Source organism: Hyaena hyaena, unplaced genomic scaffold (genome assembly GCF_003009895.1).
Source record: "Hyaena hyaena isolate Hyena2069 unplaced genomic scaffold, ASM300989v1 scaffold_399, whole genome shotgun sequence".
NCBI classification, from domain to species: domain Eukaryota; kingdom Metazoa; phylum Chordata; class Mammalia; order Carnivora; family Hyaenidae; genus Hyaena; species Hyaena hyaena.
Genome location: NW_024081033.1, coordinates 1315207 through 1339073, shown reverse-complemented (window position 1 = coordinate 1339073; position 23867 = coordinate 1315207). Strand labels below are relative to the sequence as shown.

The following is a 23867-nucleotide window of genomic DNA, read 5'->3' as shown; positions in this document are numbered from 1 at the left end:
TTGGGGCATTTTGAATCCAGCGACTTAGTTAATGAGATCAGTTCTTGCGCCTGATCTCCCATTCCAATCTCCCAATGGCTACAATTTCTTTAAATTCGCCTACCGCATTTGAAACTTTTGAGACGCATGTTAGCTGAGCTCCATCAGTGTGCGCATGTGTACGTATGTGTACGTGTGCGTGTGCGCGTGTACACAGCTGTGCTATATGTGCATGTCCCACCTACTCCTTCGTATCGGGCGCTCTTTGGTCTCCTTCAGCCATTGTGTGTCTCTGCACAAGTCTTCCGGTGGTTCTGCTTTCCATCCTGGCCTTGCTCGGCTGCCTCACGTGGAGCTACCATTCTCTGTGGGTGGCACTGCCAAGCCTCCGTAGTGACAGGAGTGTCACACAAGGTGAAGGGAAAAGGAGTCTCTGGCCCTGTGGACCTAAGTGACATGGGCCATCAGGGCCCTGGGAGCCCGAGGGGGACCCTCTCTGTCCTCCATATAATTCTGTCTCAAGCACAGGGAGCCCTCAATCCATCGGTCTGCTCTTCTTGGCCTTCTGGGGTCATGGGGACTCCAGACTATTTTTACTCAGAACTCTGACAACACATGTGGAGGTTTTTTCCATACCAACAATTTCCCCGAATCTCTAGACACCAAATGAGTGCCCTAACACTGAATTCAAGTCTGACACTGACTACCCGAAGTCTGTGTCAGATTCTACAGATTTAAGGGCTCCGTCCCAAGACTGCCCCACTTCAGACACCAGTCAAAAATCCTAGACCACTACACTTCTGGCCAGTCAGCTGTGCATCAGGGGTTCCCACAGCCCTGTCCTCAGGTTGGATGCTTTGCTAGAACCGCTCACCATCTCAGGGAAACACTTCTGCTTACCACGTTTATTATAAAGGCTAAAACTCAGGAATAGCCAGGTGGAGGAGACACACAGAGCAAGGTGCGGGGGCTGGCGGCCCCCTCTGCACACGTCACCACCCCAGAACTCTGTGTGTATGTGTGTGCGCCAATCCAGAAGTTCACCCAATCTCTCACGTCAAGAGTTTTCGCAGGGCTTAATCTCCAGCTCCTACTGCTCTTCATGGCGGCTGCAAGGTGGGACTGGGGGTTCCAGCTCTCTAACCACTTTTTCTAGTGACCGGCCCCATCCTGGGTCTTTTCAGGACCCAAAACATCCTTTGGCTATCTAGCAACTGCATTCCGAGTCACCTTTGTAAGCATAAACCAAGGTGTGATCACAAGGAGCCAAAGACGTGTCTATCACTCAGGAAAGTCCAGGATTTTAGGAGCTCTGTGCCAGGGACTGAGACAAAGACCAAATATATTCCTGACACCACAGAGCCTCGGCCCAAGCATGTGGCCACTTTTTTTCTCCTTCCGGAGAGACTACGGACCCCTCGATTTCTTCTCAAACTGTCCCCTTCTGGTCCTTGCTCTGGGCTCTGTGTCCAAGTCCCAGTAGATGACTCTGGCTTTGTCATCTCAATCCCAGCAAAACCCTTTCACATCTGGACCCCTGCAGGGCCCGGCAACACCTGCTCAGTAGGCAAGTGTCTCGGAAGTGAGTGTGGAAGAGAAGGAGGCCACGTTCAGCTGTGAGATTCCCAACCTGCGTGGCCTCTGGTGGGGAACTGGCCTGTGGCTTATCTGGGGGGGGTGGGCAGGGTGCACTGTCAGAAGCATGGCAGGTATACAAGCTTTGTTATTCATCTAATAGTTTTCTCTCCCTCCATTTCATGGAAGTAAGCGGGCTCTGCGCGGCCTCTCCTCAGGGAAGGTTTGGTGGTAAATCTGTTTAATGTCAGTGGCTCTGTTTCTTTTGGAACTACCTGAGGAGATCATCTCAGAGGCTTCAAGAAGGAAAAGGAAAAGGGTTAATAGGTCCAAGACTAGCGAGCCCTCGGTCCCTGGGGAAGTGGCAATATTCAGGAAGGACGCTTGTGTAGGCGCCATGTTGCCCAGCCAACCCCCTGGACACCGGAGTGGCCAATGATGATGAGTTTTGGGCTTTCAGGCAAAGCGTGGCTGGCTAGGTGCAGATTTGGAAACACCAAGCACTCAGCACTCGTAACACATAAATTGAAAGACAAAGGGATCTCCCAGGTCCTCGGGTTTGGCCAAAAACATCAGACGCTCAGTCCTGGGCTGGAGAATATGTGGGTGTGGTGAAGAGAGAGCTAACGGTGGTCAAGGCTGGGTTTCCCACTAGCTTGGCAGGATGGAGACTGTTACGGGTTGAACTGTGTCCCCCTCAAAAAAGATATTTTGAAGTACCCCTAGTACTTCAGAATGTGACCTTATTTGGAAATAGGGTCTTTACAAAGTTAAGTTTTAAAAAAGTTAAGTGGCATGCCTGGGTGGCTCAGTCAGTTTAGTGCCCGACCTCTGCTCAGGTCATGATCTCATGGTTCGTGGGTTCAAGCCCCATGTCAGGCTTTTCACTGGCAGCATGGAGCCTGCTTCAGATTCTCTGTCTCCCTCTCTCTCTGTCTCTCTCTCTCAAGAATAAACATTAAAAAAATTGTTTAAAAAAGTTAAGTTACAGAGGCACTTGGGTGTCTAAGTTGGTTGAGTATCCACTTCTTGATTTCAACTCAGGTCATGATCCCAAGGTTGTGGGATCGAGCCCTGTGTCAGGCTCCACAATGAGCATGGAGCCTGCTTCTCTCTCTCTCTCTCTCTCTCTCTCTCTCACTTTGTCCCTCTGTCCCTCCATCCCTTCCTCCCCCTCTGTGCCTCTCCCCAGCTAATGTGTTCTCTCTCAGAACAAAAATTAAGTTAGAGGTTAAAATGAGATCACTAGGATGGTCCCTAAGCCAATATGACTGCGTCCTTATAAGACAGGAAATTTGGACATGGAAACAGGCACACAGGGAGAACACTACAAACTCCAGAACTGTGAGACAGTCCTATTGTATAAGCCACTTAGCCTGTGATACTCCATATGTCAGACCTAGGAAACTAACAGAGATTCAGAATTGGATTTGGGTAAAATCAAAAACATAGTATTTCTTACACACCGGTGAGTTTACGAACTGAGGTTCCCCTCACTAGTGACAGGAGAGCTAATTTCCTGAAAGTCAATGTGGTTTTATGGAAAAAGTTCCTAAAATTGTACAGTTTTCTTCAGCTGTCCATTCAAGATTATAAGGAGAGGAGGCTCTCTCTTTCTAGAAATCCTTCCCCCCTCCTATAATCCTTACAAGACCGTGGTGAGGTAAATTCCATGTTACTGACAAGGAGTCTGGCATCCAGACAGGGTCAGGGCCAAGAACACGACTTTTGATTCTTGGCCCCAGGGCCATCCCATCATTCTTCCTGAAAGAGAACTTAAAGGAAGTTCTTTCCTCTGTGGTCAAATCCTCCAGGTTAGAATTCCTCTCTATTATGATCCAGTCAGATTATGATCAGGTTATGATCAGATTATGATCCAGTCTCCTGGCAAAAAAAACAAAAAACAGAGGCAAAAATAAAGTTCCCACAGCTACACTGAACAAAGAAGCCACTGTCACGACGGCAGAATGAGAGAAGCTTTCCTCGGCCCCTGCATGTGAAGATGACCAGGGAGCGTTGGGAGGTAGTTTGCTCAATGAGCCAGTCAGATTCTGTGTTTGGTAAGGGAGCTGATGCAGGCTCAGGGGCATAAAGACATGGTTTGTGTGGTCTGTACTTCACCAGAAATAACTAGGCTTGCGTTGAGAACCCAATTCTCTTGGGCTCCACCATACTAGTGTTATGTTGAGGGACACAGGCAGGAGGAACTGGGTGCCAGGAGCTGAGGTACATGAGGAAGGTGCTGTTCTCGGTCTGGACAGAAGTCCAGGCGGGGAAGTGGATAACCCCACCACGTGAAGGCAGGCTTAGGTCTGACTTCGGAGGTTCTAGAATACATCTGGGGAGGGACATTTCAAGTTGGTTCAAATGTAGATGTCAAATAAGGGGTCCCAGAGTGGCAAACAACTGTCCCAGAAAGTATTAACACCGAAGATGGATGGCCACGGATGGAGCCTGTTGGAGAGTGAGACAGAATCACTTCCTAAATTCTAGATTCTCGATGCCCCTGACTGCATCTATATTTTCTAGTAAAATTATATTTCATTCATTTAATTTTTAACATAGGGAACTTTGAGGTTGTGGCTAGTTTACGAAAATCTTTTTTTTCATAAGCAGTAACAAAAACAGTAAGAATAGAAGCCACCAGGGAAATTGGAAAGAATCATGAAGGTTCCCACAATTTATCATGAGGCCACTAGGGGGCAGAGGAAGATAGCTATTTGGAGCCACTAAAAAACACTGCAATCCCAATCCTTTTTTCCCCACCACAAAATGCTGAAAAGAATGTAGAAAAGAAAAAGTATAGTACAAACAAAAACTGAATTTGTTATTATTAAGAATTTCTAGTATTCTGAGGTAGCTATTTCATATATAGAATTGCCGACTGTACTGTTAGCTGCAACTCAACCAGTCAAAAGTCACCCATACCTACGATTCAGCGCCATGCTTCTGACTTTGCCATGAGAACACACAAGCTGATGTGTGTCATGGTCAGTGCTCTCAAAGAGAACTCAGTGAAGCTTGGAAAAGGAAGAACACACGGTGGGCATTTAGGGTTGATACAGCTGTTTTCTTGGCTGCTGCCGTTTGATTTTGAGAGATTCTAAGTCCAGCATCTGCCCCAGGTAATCAGCCTCAGGTACAGCCTTGTTCTAGTATCAGAAAGGTTTGAAATTGTTACTACATGATGGATCTTTTCCACTGCAACCATTCCTCACTCACAAAGCACAAAGGAAGCAGATAATAATGAGTGGGGAACCAGTTGCCAGGCACAGTGGAAAACCACTGTGAGGTACCGATGTTAGTGCTTCACAGCTTGTTAGGACCCCCTAGTTAATCATCTTGGGCCGGGAATTAAGAACTTGATGAGGTGATCTTCTGGATTGAATTAAAGCATCTCCCCAAATCCCATAAGGTCTGTTGGGATAAATCTATAATCTATCACAGAGGGTCTATGATCTCCCCAAATTCCATGAGGTCAGGACAAAAGGACAAAAGGTCAGGACATAACATTCCATTCAAAGAAGCTGAGACTCTGAAGGCTTAGTTCTCCAGGTTCATTCATTCAGCAAACGTTTATGAGTTCAGTGCTAGACCTGATGAGTGCTTGAGGGGCTTCTAGAGTAACTGAGAAACAGCACATGGTCTATGAGTGCTGTTTGAGATGCCATGGAGATGTGTACAAGGAGCTATGTAAGCAGAGAGGAGAGGCTCCAAGGCTCAGCTGAGAGAAAGGGACCCAAGGAGGCTACGTAGAGGTGGTGATGTTTTTAGCTGATTTGACTATCCCTCAGCCACTTGGGCAATAGCAAAAATAAAACCACCATGGAGGGACACTTGGGTGTTCCAAAGTGCACAGGATTCCCACAGAGAACAAGACAGAATAAAACAACATCTTCCCTGCGGAGGCAACTTACAATAAAAATAAAAAATCACAAAGCACTAAAGGACACAGTCACCATGAGTAAAAGTAAATGTCCACACTAAAAATAGTTTTCACATAACACAATGTTCAGATAGAGTGCATAAAGTAATATGTTTAAAATAAAAACCACAGAAGAGAGACTGCATAATGAGGATAAGTCTAGCTAAACTGTGCAAGAGCAAGGACAAAATAGAGACATCTTTACTCCATAAAAATGGAAGGCTCGCCCCTAGCAGGTCCTCCCTGAATGAAACACTGAAGAATATACTTTGGAGGAAAAAAAAAATAATAAGCTGAATGTAAACAAAATGAGAAGGATGCGGAAAGGCCTTCTGCTTTTCCACTCATTCTTCCCGAATCCACTTCCTCTGCCGCCTCTGGGCCTCCTTACTCACAGGTGGGAGGCTGGTGAGGATGCTCTGAGTGCCTCTGGCTGAGCCCCTCTACCAGCTCACCCCTTCTGGGACAGGAGGCGACAGCCAGGGGATCCCCAAAGGGCATTGGAGGGCCCCAAACTGTATGCTAGAGCTCAGGCCTATAGAAGGGGCCACACTTTCTGGTTTTGTGAGGGAATCTCCCAGATGTTCCGTATGAGTTCTTCCATCCCCTGCAACAGCCTCCCGCTGGTGGGGGTGGCCCTTCTTGGGGTTGGGGGGGGGGTCCTCTCAGAATCTGACTCTAAGACTGAGATTGCAGACGGAGTAGTTTATTTGGAAGGTGATCCCAGGAGATGCTGGCAGCGACGCGGGGACGTGAGACACAGAAGAGGAGGCTGCCAGGGCGGCATGCGGGATCAAAACAGCTACCACTGGGGGCGACTGAAGCTTAAATCTGCTCAGAAAACTCTGGAAGTTGGCGAGGAACAGGCACCTCGGAGCAACCCCGCCTGAGCGGCAAGGGAGCCGGGGTATTTATACACCCAGCCCTGTTCACCACCGTTGGGAGTCTGCTCCCGGGGCATCGACGTCCCAGCACTCTGGCCTGTTGCACAGGTGGGAAAGGGGCGCTCCGGGTCAAGACAAAGTCCCCAGGACACAAAATGAGGTGTTGGCAGTAGGAATCCTAGCCCGTTAGCGCTGAAGGGAAAACACAAACGTGGGCGGGGTTCAGGGGCACCTGCTGTAGCAATTTAAGTCCATGCCTTTAGGAGAATGCACTTTTTTGGTTTTTGTTTTGTTTTGTTTTGTTTTGTTTTACAGGCAGAAATGAAAGACCCCAACAAACTCAGGGCCATGACTCGCTGTCGTCCTCAGAGGTAAAAGGTGTTTGAGAACTTTCCACTGCTCGCTGGCATTTCCTGAGCTGTTTTGTGAACACGAGCAGGGGTGGCAGGCAGCCTGGAGCTTTCACTAGCATTAAAGTGACAGAAGCTAAAAACACCCAAGTGTGCGATCCGTCCACCGGCCTTGCTAATGGCCTGGCAGGTGGTCCAGCAGGTAGACACGTGCTCAGGAAACCGTGCAGGTGCAGCTGTGATGCACACAGCAGGTGAGGAATTCGAAAGAAGCAGGGAATTCAAGATATTAACCTTCCGGCTGATTTAAAGCACAGAAAAAAAAAAAAAAAGGGACACATTTCATATTACCAATATTTGCCCAGATCTGAGTAATATAAAAAGAACTAGAGGAACAGAATTAGAAACCCACCTTTTGGCACTGCTGAAATAAAGTAGAATAGAAAGCTCTCAGGAGTGACAGGAAGAATACTGGGGCAGATGGGCTTACACACTGCAATTTAGCCCTGGCAGTAACCATGGTGGGGAGACCTGTTCCACCCCACTGAGTGACTTTAATGACCCTGCTCTTTCTCTTCTTTTGTTCATTTCTGTGGTTTACAATTTTATTTTAAATGCCAGCTATTTTATAAGGTCTCTAATAGCTTGGACATTCATTATTTGCAAGGGGCGGGGGTTTAGTTAGTTATCTCACCTATAAAATAAAGATGCTAACTCTTGTGCCTCCTCATTTCAGCCTCTTAACTTTCTCTGCCATTCTATGGACGTGATGAGGAAGGACTGTAGTTGAGAGCCTCACATCTGTCTTGGCGGCTGTTAATGAGACTGGCATAAAAAACTGAGATATTTCCATCCTTTCTAGAAGAGAAGAAAATTATGTCAGCAACATCTCTGTCCCTCAATGGAAGCAGCCCACAGTACTTGAGTGTTTGTTAGACTTTAAATCAACTGCAGCTTTACCCATCCATTCCATCCATCAGTCCATCTTTCCAGCCCTCCACCCGTTATTCCATCACACCTGCTGGCCAGTCAGCCCTCTTTTCTTCCATCCCAACCAGCCTTCCATTCATCTATCCAACCAACCCAAAGAGCCTCTCTTCCTTCTTTCTTTATTCCTTTCCTCCCCTCCTCCCTTTTCCTTCCTTCCTTCCTTGCTTCCTTCCTTCCTTCCTTCTTTCCCTCTTTCAATTAATGCATCTCAGTCACCCATCCATCTATCCATCCAACCATTTATCACAATCATCCAAGACCTACTGAGTATCGCTGGGATAACTAAGCACTGAAATACAGAGGTAAAACTAATTTTACCCTCAGTAAGTATATCCTTTAATAACAGTTTTAAACAACCCATAAATGAGGATAATCTGTTTTTCTTTTTCTTTTAATGGGAATCATTCTCTCTAGAAATATGTGTGAATCTTCCCACATTCAGTGGTAAGCATACTCACAGAAAAGTGGAAAGAGAATTCTTGAGGCTTTTATTGCAATTCAGTATCGGGCCCTCCAGCAAGTGTCTTTCCAGGAATGCTTTCTCTTGTTGGTTAGCCCCTCTTTTTGTGGACTTTTATTGGGTATTGGAGATGACCCTGTCCACTTTTCTGGTGGAGGAGGAATTGAGTCCAAGCCTTCCAGATGTTAAGGAGGATTCTGGGAATGTGCGTGGCAGGCAGAATAAGTATTTCTGGGTCATGTGTTAGTCAAAGTGGTCCAGCTTTGCTTTATTGGCTTGATAGCTCCCAGAAAATCTCATGACCTCCTCCGTCTCTGTTTCTCCATAGAGAGTTATCACGGCTCTGCCGGGTTTTGCACACATTGTGTACAAACAGTCAGTAAAAAGAGCTTTCAAAACCACCAGTCTATTAGACAGAAGTATTTCTTTTTAAGAGTGTTTATTATTTGTTAATTACATAAATAATAAAGGTTGACAGTAGAAAAATCAGGAGATCCAACTGAGGAAAAAAAAACTAAAACAAACAATCATAAAATCATTTTAGTCTGACCACTTAATTTCCCTGAGATGCTTTTGTTGACTGGGAAACATACGGATGATGAGTGTTCAAGATGAAAAACCAGGTGCTGTACCAGGATATATGCTACTGATCCTGTTACTAAAAACTATATTTTCATATATACATAGAGCTGGAAGATTATTTTTAATTAACTTTACTTATAATGTTAATACATAATATCAGAAAAGTCAGATGAATAAAAGACAAAAATGGATCTTGACCTACTATCTAGCTATGATCACTGATGATATTTTGGTGTATTATCCTTACAGAATTTACTTATTTTTATATTTCTATATTTTACAAATATCGTACCAGACCTTATATACAAATATGTTACTTGCTTTCCCATTCTATATAAATGGCCAACTTTCCATGCCAGTACATATACTTCACGATATTTGAATTAACTTTGAGTATTCTGTCCTATGGATGTATCACTTACTTTTAACACGTTCATCTTCCAAAAGTTTGGAATTTTTCCCTTTAAACAGTGTGTGATCAAGAGCCTCCCTAGCAGTTAAATCTCTGTGCCCATACATATTGCCGAATTGCATCTCAGAAAGATTGGACGATTTATTCTTGTTGTAGTATAGGAGAATCCTCCCTATAAGAATATATATATTCTCCTAATAAGAATATATTTATTTAAGTGTACACTGCTAACACCTTCATCCTTTCAACAATAAATATACAGAAAGAGGAGTTTGGAAAGTCTGGAAGGAGTGGTCAGGAGAGTGGATAACTCCAAGCCTTATCCCCATCAGTCTAGGTGCTCCACAGGTAACCTTGTGAAGGCAAAACCAAGGAAATACAAATAATAAATTCTTATCTTCCACCCCTTTAGACAAAAAGGTAGTAGATTAAATACATTGTCCTGAACCTTGCATATTTTTCTTAATGAAATATGGAAGAGTTCTTTCCATGTCAATACTGAGAGCAAATCTCTTTTTTTCACAGCATAGAGTTCATCCCAGGGAGGCGGTAAATGTGGTAAGAGCCATCTGTCCCTTCCATTGTTTTCTAACACAAACAATGTTGCCATGAACAATCTCAGTGCAATGTATGTTCCCTATGCACACGTGCAGCTATAGGATAGAGTCTCGGAAGTGGAATCATATATTTGTAATTGTTGACTGAGGGGCCACACCCCCTTCCCTAATGCGGAGTCACATCCCCACTAGCAATGTTCCAAGGCGCCTGTCCTTCCACAGACTAGCCCACGGAGTGTGGTATTAAACATGAGGATTTTTGCCAATTCAGCCGTTGAAAATGGTATTTCAGGGTTGCTTTCTGTGAATGTGGCCCATATTTGCTAATTCTCCTCTCCTTTTCCTACTTTCCTTCCTCCCTTCGTTCCTCTCTCCCTCTTCCCCTCCCTCCCTTCTTTCTTTCCATTTCTAGCAGCTCCTTATGTATTAGGAAGAGTAGGCCTTTTTTGGGTCATATGAATTACAAAACTATTCATGTTTCATTTTCTAAAATTTAGCATATGGTTGTTTTTTCCTTTCTGTGCACAAGGTTTTAAAAATATAGAACATATTAGTCTCGGGGCAGCTGGGTGATCTAGTGAGTTAAGTGTCTGACTTCGGCTCAGGTCATGATCTCATGGGGGGTGAGTCGGAGTCCTGCATCGGCTCTGTGCTGACTGCTCGGAGCCTGGAGCCTGCTTAAGATTCTGCGTCTCCTTCCCTCTCTGCCCCTCCCCTGCTTTGCTCTGCCTGCCTGTCTGTCTCAAAAGTAAATAAACATTAAAAAAATTTTTTTAAAAAAATATAGAACATATTACTTTCACTGTGCCCCTGGATTTTGAGTCTTGGTTCAAAAAATGTGAAACTGGGATGTTCTTCCGCGAGAGTACATCGTACTTTCTAGGAGCCTCTAGGAGCCCATTTGCTGGCTGAGACCCACAGCCTGCCCCAAATCACACACAGGGGCTGCATCTCCTTGGGTTATCAGAGGTGGCTGCCTTTTTCCTTCCTTTTTGTTAAGCCTCATTTCATGGGAACAGGAGCGCTGTAAGTATCTCACAAATCCATTTAGAGGGAGCAGAGGGAACAGAATCGGGTCTGGGCTTATGTCAGGGGAAACCTAACACCATCAGGCCTCCGCAATCCTCCCCGCCCCCAGCGGGCTGGCGTGACTTGGGCTGCAGTACGCAGACCGCCCACCGGGGGCAGCACTGCTGAAGGAAAGCAGACACGCTGAGATTACGAGCACACTTCAAGTGATTTTAGGCTGCGCTGATCACAGCCCGGTAATTTATAAACCACGTCCTACAGAGATGCAGAGATCATCCCACACCGCCGAGTAAGTAATGATGTGCGTGGGCAACACTTCCTGTGGGTCTTTGACTTTCTTCCTGGCTCTGATGCAGCATTCTAGGAGAGAGTCCTGGGGGGTTAAGGATCCTGCAAAAGGATTCTAAGAGTTCGAGAAGCTCGAACGCTGGCCTAGCCATAGACCCTAAGCTCCCTCAGCCGGGTAGTGTGCTACCGGTGAACACACCCAACTCTGAAAGCACTTAGCTCCAAGCACCTCACATGTGACTTCACTTTATTTCCACAACCACCCCCTGGTCTTACTGCTTCTTACAAGTGGGGAAACAAGGGGCAGAGAGTTTAAGAAACTTACCCCGGGGGCGCCTGGGTGGCTCAGTCGGTTGCACGTCCGACTTCAGCTCAGGTCATGATCTCACGGTTCGTGGGTTCGAGCCCCGCGTCGGGCTCTGTGCTGACTGCCAGCTCAGAGCCTGGAGCCTGTTTCAGATTCTGTATCTCCCTCTCTCTCTGACCCTCCCCTGCTCATGCTGTCTCTATCTCTCTCTCTCTCAAAAAAAAAAAAAGAAAGAAAAAGAAAAAGAAAGAAAGAAACTTGCCCCAGAATAGCCCCCAGTGAGCAGCGGAGCTGAGATCTGAAGCGGGTGCAGCCTGGCTCGGGGGACACGAGCAGGTAGGGTGGCCTTAGTTAATTACGTCTCGAAACCGAAGAAGAGAAAGTACGATTTTAAGGGAAGATGGGAAGGGCAGTCGCAAAGAAACACAGGTGCAAGCAACAGGTGAGGAAGGCCCCTGCCCCGTTTGGGGGGGTGGGGGATGGTGGCGGGTACTGCTGCTACTGTCAATCCTCGGCCACTGTGAGCAGCTGGCTTTCTGCTGGGAGAGCAAGCGGGGTGGGAAAGGGACCCCCAGAAGCCAGGCTCAGCGCTGGGCTCCCCTAGCTCTGCGACCTGGGGCAAAGAACCTTCTTTTTCTTCCTTTCTTTTTATTGTGGTAAAATATACCTAACATAACATTTACTATTTTCGTGTGTTGTAAGGTGCACAAGTTAGCAGCAGTAAGAGCATTCACGACGTTGTGTAACCACCGCTATGGTCCATTTCCAGAACTTTTCATCATCCCAAATAGAAACTCGGTACCTGGTAAACAGTGACTCCTCCTCTCCCCCCCCCCCCCGGCCCCTAGGAACACCCGTTCCACTTTCTATGGCTACGATCAGACTGCCCTATGTCCCTCATGGGAGCGGAATCATGCGGTTACTTGCTGGCTTGTGTCTGGCTTGTGTCGTTGAGCATCATGTTTGCAAGGCTCCTCCACGCTGAGCACGGATCAGGGGGTCCCTCCTTACTGAAGTTCAAGAACACTGTGCACTTACCACACTTTGCTCACTCAGCCCTATGTGGATGGACCGTTCCCACCTCTGGGCCAGTGTGGACAGTGCCGCCATGGACGTCATCCTACAATGATCAGCCCGAGACCCTGTTTTCCGTGTCTTGGCGTCTACACCTCACAGTGGAATTGCCGGGCCATATGGCAAGTCTATGTTTAACATTTTGAGGAGCTGCCAAACTCACTTTAGTTTTAAACAGGAGAGGGTTTTTTTTTTTTTCCTTCCCTCAGGATCCTGGGCATAAATAGGTTTCCTAATTATTTCCCAGGGCCCACAGGCAGATTTTTCCAGCCCCTTCTCCAGGAAGCAGGAGCCCTTCCAATGTCTCGTTGGTGCAGGGCTCAGCTTCACCTTCCACCTCACAGGGCCAGTGAGTGGAATGTAAGCACCTGCGCACGGGCCCTTTCATCTCCTTACCTTCACTTTGCAATGGCCTCTGACCCAACGGACCCCTCTTCTTTCTAGAGTCACTCTGCACATCTGTTTATAGTTGCTCCCTCTCTGCAATATAAGTTCTGTGGAGCAGGGGCATTTTTTTCTCTCTTATTTTCTGTTCTATCCTCAAAGCATAAGGTGGTACCTGGCACATAGTAGGTACTCAAGAAATACTTGGCATCAAAGAGAAAGTGCTGTGTGCTTCTATAGCCTTTCTACTTGTGGCATCATTTAATCCTTGTAACACTCTACGAAGGCACACTTATCCCTGGGCCAAAAAACAAGACCGGAGAGTTTAAATAACTTCCCTAAGGTTAGCATGGCTGGTGAAATTCAGATTCGACCTGTAACCCAAGGGATAATGGTGCAAGTATGCGCCAGCGTCCTGAGGAAGCTAGTTCTCCTCAAACCACCCACACGCTAGTCTTGATGCCCTGAGGATGCTGCCCCGCCAGTGGGCACACTCTTGCCCCTTCCTGAGTCTGACTTGATGACCTGTGGCGTAACTGTCCTCCAGACCCCTCAGCGAGGACCCTTTTAATGCCCCACACAAAGCAGAGGCTGGGCAGCGACAGTTAACAGAACTTCCTGACAGTGGAGATCATGAAAGCACCAACTGGAAAATAAATTACCAACATCCGCAGGCTCAGACCTGCGCCCCAGGGCTCCGTGTCGTCCTGCCCGGCCTCCCTGCTGGCCTGGTCCCTGGTTCCCCACCGAGCCAGGCGGCTGGGAGCCACCACCGTGGTCAGGGCACCCCCCCAACCTCCATGTTGGATTGCTCCGGCTGCCATAACAAAGCATCGCAGACTGGGTGGCTTAACAGAAATGGATTCTCTCACGTTCCTGGAGGCTGAAAGTCTGAGATCAAGGTATCATCAGGGTTGGTTTTGCCTGAGGACTTTCTCCTGGGCTTGCAGATGGCCACCTTCTCCCTGGGTCCCCACATAGTCTTCCCTCTGTGCGTTTCTGTGCACAATCTCTTCTCATGAGGACACCACTCAGACTGGATGAGAGCCCGTCCAACCGACCTCACTTTAATTTAATGATCTCTTTAAAGCCCTATCTCCATATACAGTCACATTCCAAGGTACTGAGGGGTTACGGCCTCACCATAGGAATGGGGGCGGGACAGACGATTCAGCCCAACATGACTCAGCCCGAGGAGTACACGTCTGTGCTTTGCAGGAGCGTAAGAATCTGCTCCAAGTTGTGCCAATCTCACTGACATCCTCCAAAGAGGACTGCTAACAGATCTATTCTCAGCTCCTCCCATCAAGTGGGGAACATGCCCAAGTCACAGAGTTACATATAAAAGGAAATGGGGCGCCCAGGTGACTCAGCCAGTTAAACATCCGACTTCAACTCAGGTCATGATCTCAAGATTTCGTAAGTTCAAACCCTGCATCGGTCCCTGTGTTGACAGCTCAGAGCCTGGAGCCTGCTTCAGATTCTGCGTCTCCCTCTCTCTCTTTGTACCTTCCTCGCTCACACTCTGTCTCTGTCTCTCAAAAATAAATAAACGTTAAAAACTTTTTTTTAAAAAAGGAAGTGTGTCTGGTGGGGGCGATGGGCTGAAAGGGCCCACCAAGCTATAACATTGTAAGATTTTCTCTTTCCAAAGTATTTCCATAGAATACCAAGGAGGTGATGTGGGAGGCGGGGGAAGGTCAAGGTGCCACACTGGAAATGGAAGTCCACCCTCAGTCCAGAATTCTGCTAATCCTAGAATCGAAGCCCCTGATTTTAGTCCTGCAAACGGAGCCATTGCCCATCCTGAAGGAGAATGCCTCGCTTCACACGTATCCATGCAGGACCACAAAGCACGGCTTTCTTCCTCTCCTGGAACCATAAATTAAGGTCTGTTCTACACTCATCTGCTCGCCAGCTCTTGGCAGCCTTCTCTGGACCTCAGGGCTCTCTGAGTACTTGCAGTCTTTGTTCAAATAAGCAGCCTTCTGATGGCTGGCCCAGATGTGAAGCCCACATCTGGAAACTATCCCTTGTCTTGGCCCAGGCGTTCAGGTCTGGGAGACGTGTGTGTGTCGGGCACCCCCTCGCCCTGCCTAGAGATCCCCACACAAGGTCCTGTGCAGGACGGAGGTCTTGGAGGCTGGCAGCTTGGACTGGAGACGGTGTGTTGGGTTCAATCCCAATGGGAAGTCATCTGGAAAATGGTAGGACCTGCCAACACATGGGTGCCCCTTTTCTATCATCCTTCTTTGGTTTTCTTGGCAGGGCCCACAGTGCCAGGCCTGCCATGAGCTTCCAGCACGCAACCCACGGAACGTGCTACATCTTCCTGATGCCCCCCATTTTGGCCCAAGGATGGAAAATGTTGTCCAAGCTTGGGACTCAGTTTCCCCAGTTTGGGGATTTATACCGGAGATTTATGGGGTAGGCGTGAGGATGAGCTCAGGGGGCTCCTATTCTTAAAGAAAATGCTGTGCTATGAAGCCAAAAATCCAGTATGGCCCACTGTAGACCAACATCAGAAGGGAAATGCTCTGTTCACCATCCCGAAGGAACAGTAAGCACCAAAGAGTGGTTTGTGTGCAGGGAGGAGGTGGCATTTCTGGTAGAACCAGAGTTTGTCTGAGCAAGTGCTTATATCAGGTGCTTGGGCCAGGCCTCACTAACAGATTTGGGGTCTGTCTGGCTGCTTCTATGAGCCCGGAAGGATTCTCACTGATATACCTGCCTGACCTAACCTTTCTTTTTCCCCCCTTGAATGCGTTCTAAAATTTCTCAAGTAGAAAAAATTTTAAAAACCGATAAAAACAAAACAAATTATTCCTCAAATTCCAAGAAAAGGAATAACCACTGTTAACACTTTCGTTTATATATGCCAAGTCCTTTTTTCATAGGTATGGACAAATACTTCCTAAAATAATGAAAAGCAATTGTATAATACCATCCTATAACTTAATTTCTATTTAACATCTCACAATACTTTTTTTTAAAATTTTTTTTTTTTTTAAATTTGTGAGAGAGAGAGACAGCGTGAGCAGGGGAGGGTCAGAGAGAGAGAGGGAGACACAGAATCTGAAGCAGGCTCCAGGCTCTGAGCTAGCTGTCAGCACAGAGCCTGATACACGGCTTGAACCCACAAACTGTGAGATCATAACCTGAGCTGAAGTCGGATGCCCAACCGACTGAGCCACCCAGGTGCCCCCCCATCTCACAATACTTCTGTATCAGAAATGCACAACTACATCTGTGTTCTAGCTGTACTGCTGCTCAAGACAGGACTGAAAATCTGTGGAGGCATTTTTGGTTGTTACAATAATGAGGATGAAGTGGGGGGGTTGGGGGTATGCAAAGGGCACTTAGAAGGGAAGAGACCAGGAAATTGGATGTTCTATAATCCTTAGTCCAGCTCAGGGTGCCTGGGTGGCTCAATCGGTTAGGCGTCTGACTTCGGCTCAGGTCATGATCTCGTGGTCTGCAGGTTCGGGCCCCGCGTCGGGCTCTGTGCTGACGGCTCAGAGCCTGGAGCCTGTTTCAGATTCTGTGTCTCCCTCTCTATCTCTGACCGTCCCCAGCTCTTGCTCTCTCTCTGTCTCAAAAGTAAATAAACATTAAAAATTTTTTTTGTTTTTTAAATCCTTAGTCCAGCTCAAATTTTGAGTGTCCTGATAGATATTCATGAAGATGGGGGAAAAGACCATTCATAATGATTTCAGCTCAAGATCTAACTCCATTTGACATATAAACACAAGGCTTTGGGGCATGATTTTAGTATAATATACGCTGAATTCTATAACAATGCAACTATTGAGTTTTGTGTTGTTTATACTTTCTACAATGAATTGTCAACTCAACCATTTTGAAATCTCATCAGTAATGGCAAAGCCACCCGTAACATTTGAGTCACTCCTACAGACACCTGGATCGGTATTGTAGTCATTGCATTCATAGTGATTATACATATATGGGAATATACTTATTCAGCCTTTTCTTTCCACAAGTCAGATACAGAACGTGTTTGTAACATTTAAGGGAACTTTGTCTTACTTCTATTAAATCCTAACATTTAAATGCAGATTCAAGCATCTGGCTTCTTCATTATATCTTCAAATGTAGTTGTGCCTATAAATTTGCAAATTGAAACTATTGTCTGTTGGCTCTGTATATCCCTTCTGAGCCCTGCACTCCACTTTGGGGCTAGAAACTTCCAAGTTACAGCTTCCAGATTCCTTCCCTTCTGGCTTCTCTGAGGGTCTGCCGATGGGAAGCACTGGGGAATGTAAGAGATCAGGGAGACGCCATTTTCCCCTGGCTTCTGGGTCGTGTGGTGGGCCTGGTGTGGTGTGCACGGTGGCAGCCACAGTGGTCTTGGAATTGGAGGCTCTGGGTGACATCATTTCCCCCTTTGCGACTCCAGCTCTAGGGAGTATGAGTTACTGATGTTACTAATCTTGGATAACCCTATCTTCCTCTATAAGCTCACCCAGCCCTGCCTAAACTGTTATAACCAGTTCCCTAGATGACCTTGCTCGCTTGAAAATACTTAGAGCGGTTTGTTTTCTGATTGAATACAAAAAGGATAAAGAACACGTAGGATTTAAGTCTAATTTAACTTGTTTATATTATAGTCAGGCCATCATATCCTTTGTTCTTTTAATTGTGCACTTGGGGGTGAAAGGGTACAAACTTCCAGTTATAAAATAAATAAGTCATAATAAATAATTAAATAAAATAAATTAGTCATGGGGAGGTATACAGCATGACTGTAGTTAATACTGTATTACATATTTGAAGGTTGCTAAGAAAGCTGAGCTGTAAAGTTCTCATCACAAGGAAACAAGTCCGTTTTGAAAGTAGGTAAGGTAATGTCAAGTAGTTATCATGGTGATCATTTTACAATATATACAAAGGCTGAATCATTATGTGGTACAAACTACAACTAATATACTGTTATAGCAATTTTTCTTCAATTTAAAAAATATGCACTTGGATAAATATATTACCTATGAATTTAATTTGGGGTGAACAAAAGGGGCTATTGTGACATATTTATTACTATAATGAGGTAGTGTTGACAGTGCTGGCAAGGATATGGAGACAAGGAAAAACGTGAGCTTTGTTGGGTGGAAGTATAAATCGGTACCGCCTTTAGGAAAAACAGTATGAAGTTCCTCAAAAAATTAAAGATCGATCTACCTATATGCTTCAGCAATCCTACTTCTGGGTATTTATCCAAAGGAAGTGAAATCAGTGTCTAAGAGATACCTGCACTCCGTATTCACTGCAGCATTATGCTGGGCAGTCCATAAATAGGTACAGTTGGTATGTACACCAGTGGACGAATGGATAAAGACAAATATGGTCTCTCTACCTATAGCGGAATACTATTCAGCCATAAAAATTAGAATTCAGAGATGCTGAGAGAGGAATGGAGGCGGCCAGGAGCCAGGGATGGGGTGAAGTAGGGAGAAGTTGGGCTTTGGGTTACAGACGTCTGGGTATCAGGTGAATGAGCTCCAGGGAGACTTCAGCTAACCACACTCTATTATATATTTTACATTTGCTAAGAGACGGGGTTTCCGGTGTTCTCACCGCGCCGCAAGAATGGTAAGCTGCGAGGTAATAAACGTGAATTAGCTTCAGGTGGCAATCATTTCACCATGTGTAGCACATTAAGCCATCACACGGTACTCCTCAAACACACACATATTTTTGGGGTCAATTATACCTCAGTGAAGCTGACAAAGGTTTTTAAAAAGTGGTGTGGAGCCTGACAGTTGAAATCCACTCATCCACGCCAGCAGGGTAGTTTTCCGCGCGCCCACACTGCCCTCTCCGACGCTGAGAACTCCCAGCCGTGTCAGGACGCGGGTGCCACTCGAGCGAATATCCTGGTACTTACAGCTCCCAGGGCACCGCAACCCCGCCAATGGCTGCGTCTAACACAGCTCAGGCCGCAGCCCTCTCTTCTCCCTCCTGGATGCGCGTTTTCGGAGACCAACAAAGGCTGCACTTGGGGAACGCGCGGCGGCAGCCCGGGGCCGGGGGCGCGAGCGCAGGCGGCCGCGCGCGCAGGGGGCGCGTCCACGGCGCTCAGTGCGCGCCGCCGCCGCCGCCGGGAGCCCCGCCCGCGCTCTGCGCAGACGCGAAGCACACGCGTGCCCGCCCCGTGAGGCAGGCCCCGCCTCCAAAGGCCGGTGGTCCCAGAACAAGGTGCGACTGGCGGAGCGCGCAGGACTCCGGCCCTTTCCCGACCGCTGCCTTGCGGCCAAGGCGCTCCGTGGGCCAAGGGTTTTGCTCTGACGCCTAGGGTTCCGGAGATAACGCGTCCTCTGCAGGGAGCTACCATTTTTGAAAGGGCTTCGTAGGAGTCTCTACGGAGACCCATAAATCTCCTCGGTTTCATCACAAGCCTAAGGAGATACAGATCTAGTCGACTCTTCATCTTCTCACCGTATTTCATGATTTCCACCCTAATGAAAAATCTCGCGAAGGCCTTCGCTTCTCCTTCCCGTGCACCCACCGCATCCAGCCAGTCATCAGATCCAGGCCATTGGGCACCACGTTGTCACACTCTCCGTCCTGACGTCACCTTGCAGATTCATCCCAGGGGTTACAGCACCTGTTGGTTTTCTTCAAGTCTTCACGTTCACACTCTTCATAGTCCAGCTGGAGTAAGCTTTCTCAAAGTCAAATGTGACCATGTGGACAGTGACAGCCCTTCAGGGCTTCCTAGTTTTAAGATAAAGTTCAAAGCCCTCAATAAGTCTCAACTTATTGAGACTAGCCCCCGTTCCTGATGTTTACCATTTCTTCATTGTTTCTGTACGCTTCTCTACATTCTGTCCACCCACAGACAAATGATTCCAGTTGACTGATAATATTAACATCTAATTTGTGGGGGAAAGGCTAGGATTAAATAATAGGCAATAATAGCGTACAAATAGGGAGGTGCACGACTGGAGTTTAAGCTCTCAATAGTACCTCAGAGTTACTAAGTTTTGTTTAGTATGCATGCTAACACTGCAGTGACCACCAAAGAAAGATCTATTGCACATTATTTCCAAATAAACGGAGGAGAAATAAAATGACAAAAAGAAGAAAACATTCTTTAAAAAGAACAAAACCAAGAAAATAGAACAAATAAATAGCACAGAGATCCAAATAAATATATCAGTAATCACTATAAATGTAAAAGGACTAAGCACTCCAATGAAAAGACAAAGATTGTCAGACTGGACAAAAAAATAAAGTCCGATGTATGCTATTTAAAAGAGCTACTTCTTGTGGCTGCTGGGTGGCTCAGTCAGTTAAGTTTCCGACTTCAGCTCAGGTCATGATCTCATGGTTGGTGAGTTTGAGCCCCACATCAGGCTCTCTGCTGTCAGTGCAGAACCCGCTTTGGATCCTTTGTTCTCCTGTCTGCTCCTCCTCTACTCATTTGTCTCTCTCTCAAAAATGAATAAATAAACTTAAAAAAAATAAATGAAAGAGATACTTAAATGTAAGAGTAGATTAGAAAGTCTTAAGAGGAAAAAATCACAAACCAAGAAAAATAATTAACCAAAAGAGAAATTGAGTAGTAATATTGACATCAGACTAAGTAAACTTTAATATGAAAAGGATTACTGGAGAAAAAGGTCATAACATAATGAATGGCAAAAAGTCCAATTTTCCAGAGATATATAACAATCATAAATTTGAATGCAACTAATAACAGAACTTCAAATGTATAAAACAAAAATTGATAGCTCTATGAGAGACATTACCAAATTCACCATCTCTCTTAGAAATTTTAACACACCTATTTGGTAAGTATTTCAAAGGGTTGATATAAAGACCATAATCTTAAAAAACAAGTTAGAAATAAAAAAGAGAACTAAAAAGCCCCATGGGTTTGGAAACATACATAAAACATTTAAAATCTGTTCATGTACTAAAAACAAAATTGTAACTGAAGTTAGAAAATACTCAGAACTACACAGTAACTAAAAATAATGTATCAAAATGTGTCCAATGGCAGCTAAAGTGGTACTCAGAGAAGAGTTTATAGCCTTGGATGCTTATATTAGAAAAGAACAAGATCTAAACTTAATAAACCAAAGGGCCAACTTAAGAATGAGAAGAAAAAATAGCATAAGCCCAAAGAAGGAAGAAAGATAATACTGGGAAAAGCAGAAGTTAATGAAATAGAAAATATATATTAGAGAGCATCTACAAAACCAAACGTTGTTTTTTGGGGGGAAGAATACAGCAATATTAACCAAGGGGAAAAAAGCACAAAGAGTAATAGAAATTTTAAAAGGATTATAACAGTAATAGGAATTTCAAAGGTGCTACAGACATTAAACAGATATTATAAGTGATAATGAGTGGTCATGTTGCCAGTTAGTCACCTTGGTAAAGTCCATTCTTCCTTCTTTTTAAGGAGGTTTTCTGTAATTTTTTTTTAAAGATTGATTAAGTAATCTCCATACCCAACATGGAGCTTGAACTCACAACCCCAAGATCAAGAGTTACCTGCTCCACCGTATGGGCCAGCCAAGCACCCCAGTCCTTCCCTTTTTAAATAAAATGTGTGAATTAGCTGATCTCAAATATTCTGTAAAGCAGTGCTTCTCACAAGTTAATGGGACTTTTGTTAAAATGTAGATTCTGATTCAATGGTCTGAGAATCTACATTTCTAGTAAACTCTCTAAGAGATGTAGATGTGCTGGTCCATATTTGGGTAGGGAGGCCTTAAGGCCTTATCACCCTGTACACTGGTCTTAAGGTCTTTTTTGACAAATTCTATCTTGTGTTCTGGGCTGCCTCTTTTCAACACTCACTCCCAAACTCCCAAACCCTTCCCATGCCACCCAGATTCACCAGCTGAAACCTTAAGTAACCTTAAAGAAGCAGGGGAAAAAAAAACATAAAGCAAGCCCAGCACCCTCTAATTTTACTACGAGTTGCAACTAAAAGGACAGCATTCCTAAAAGAGGAGACCTGCAATTAAGCCCAGTTTTTGCTTTTGTTTTTCGTTTTGTTCTGTTTAGATGAACCAATTTACTCTGTATTATGGGAAATGGGTGAATTGAAAGTGCTATACAGCCATAATGCGTGCCAATAATTTACTTATAATGACTCAGATCTGTATAATGTATTCGTTGACAATAAACATTGTGAAAAATTCTCTTTTAATTATGTAAGTGGAATTTCTGTTCGTCTTCATACAGTGTTTCAGAGGCTTATCTTAATTATCCCAATATCATTCGCAGTTGAATAAAAAGTCAGTTTGATGTGCAATGTGGGAGAAAAAACAAACGGTCCTGCATAATGCTTTCTAAAGCATGAACTTTAACTTGAGATTCCCTTTGTGTAAGTCAAGGAGAAATGGATGAAGTCATTTTGCTTGAGTACACACAATGAGAATTTTCTTTTACTTGCAGTTTCTAACAATAATAAGGGTTGTCATCTTTAATATTTAAGCTCAAGGCTGGAGGGGAAAAGATATTTATGCACATGTATGTACAACCGGCAAACATGACTCATCTGTTCCCAAATACCTAGAACGAAGCAGAAAAATAAAGCAGGTTGCTCTGGCTATGCCCGAAAATGTGTAAGCTTTTTACTAAAGTCTGCCTTCGTCACTCGTGTGACCATCACCCTGGGTGTCCCTGTTCTTGTTGCTGCTGGTACTCGCCATGATGTCCTCATTCCAGCCATAGGCCAGGACTGAATAGGTGGGAGAAGATATTTGATAGAGGTCAGGATTATCGCTAGAGCATTACAAGTAACAGGCCCTCGTTCTAGGCCCACGTAGGCGATTTACAAATTCCAAGCATGCAAGGTAAACAAGTTATATACATGATTCTAAGACACCAAGCATAATCTGAGTGAAAGATCAAGGGCCTAGGCCACAAAGACATTTGTGATGAAGGCCTGGCTGGACACAGGGTAAGTGGGAAACTGCCTCCCATGCAAACAGACAAATCATTTCTCAAGGCTGCGTTTTCAAGAACCTAGTACAGTTTTTAGACCCCTCGATAAACTTTCCTAAGGAAGTTAATCTGATATCTAGTTAACAGAGACTTTTTCCATATCTGGTTTAAGAATTATAACACAAGGGCTCTTGGGTGGCTCAGTCAGTTAAGCATCCAACTCTTGATTACTACCCAGGCCATGATTTCATGGCTCATGATTTCATACCCGTGTCTGGCTCTGCACTGACAGTGGGGAGCCTGCTTGGGATCTCTCTATACTTCTATTTCTGCCCCTCCCCCACTCCCTCAAAATAAATAAATAAACGTTAGGAAAAGAATTGTAACCCAGAAAAATGGTCACATAATGGTCCATCCTCATGAGATTCTCCTGACTATCCATGAAGTAGGATTGCTCCCACCCTTTTACAGGGGAGCACCCTGATGCCCAAACAAGACCTGGGATTGGGTCAGCTCCATTCTTCCTGAATTTTTCAGACTCTAGAACTCATGAACCATCTGCTCAACTATGCTGTCCATCGTGCAGTAATGTAACACAGCAACTCAGAGGTGGATCTGTCCCTTATAGGTGCCAGTAAACTGGATGAAAGTCACACTTTCTCATCACAAGAACACTAATCTGTTCTTCCCCAGAGGAATGGTCTTTAGGTGTTAAATAATCTAGTCACTGAAGCCTTTTAAACATAATCATTTGTTGCTCTTTTTAAGGTCCATGAGAGGGGGAATGTGTGTCTCTTGCTCACAGCCAAGTCCTGTGACCAGACAGTTCCTGACACATAGTTTGTGCTCAGCAAATATCTGTGACTCATTGTTTCACAACCACCTGTTGAAAGGATTCATTACTCTGTGAATAAACAAGAGTTTGTGGAGGAAGAACAGAAAGGTCATCTGTGAGGTCATCCAAAACATCAGAATTATGACATAAGCCTAGTCTAGGACTGCCCATTGTGGCGGGGAAGGGACAGCCTAGTTAATATGGTTGGTGAGTCTCTGGGAAAGAGATTGTTTATTAGGGTATTAAACTAGAAAACAAAATTATGAAAATATGTATCAGAGCCAACTCTTCAATATGTGTTTACCTCTTTCT

General features: G+C 45.2%; 1 long non-coding RNA gene across 1 annotated transcript; it reads right to left on the bottom strand.

Annotated features, from left to right (window-relative positions):
- Positions 1 to 3080: 3080 nt before the first annotated feature.
- LOC120245038 lies at positions 3081 to 8514 on the bottom strand. The gene is made up of 3 exons (XR_005531692.1): positions 8162 to 8514; positions 7408 to 7571; positions 3081 to 3438 (listed from the first exon to the last, which is right to left on the bottom strand). It is a non-coding gene; the product is annotated as an uncharacterized LOC120245038 (long non-coding RNA).
- Between the last annotated feature and the right edge of the window lie 15353 nt (positions 8515 to 23867).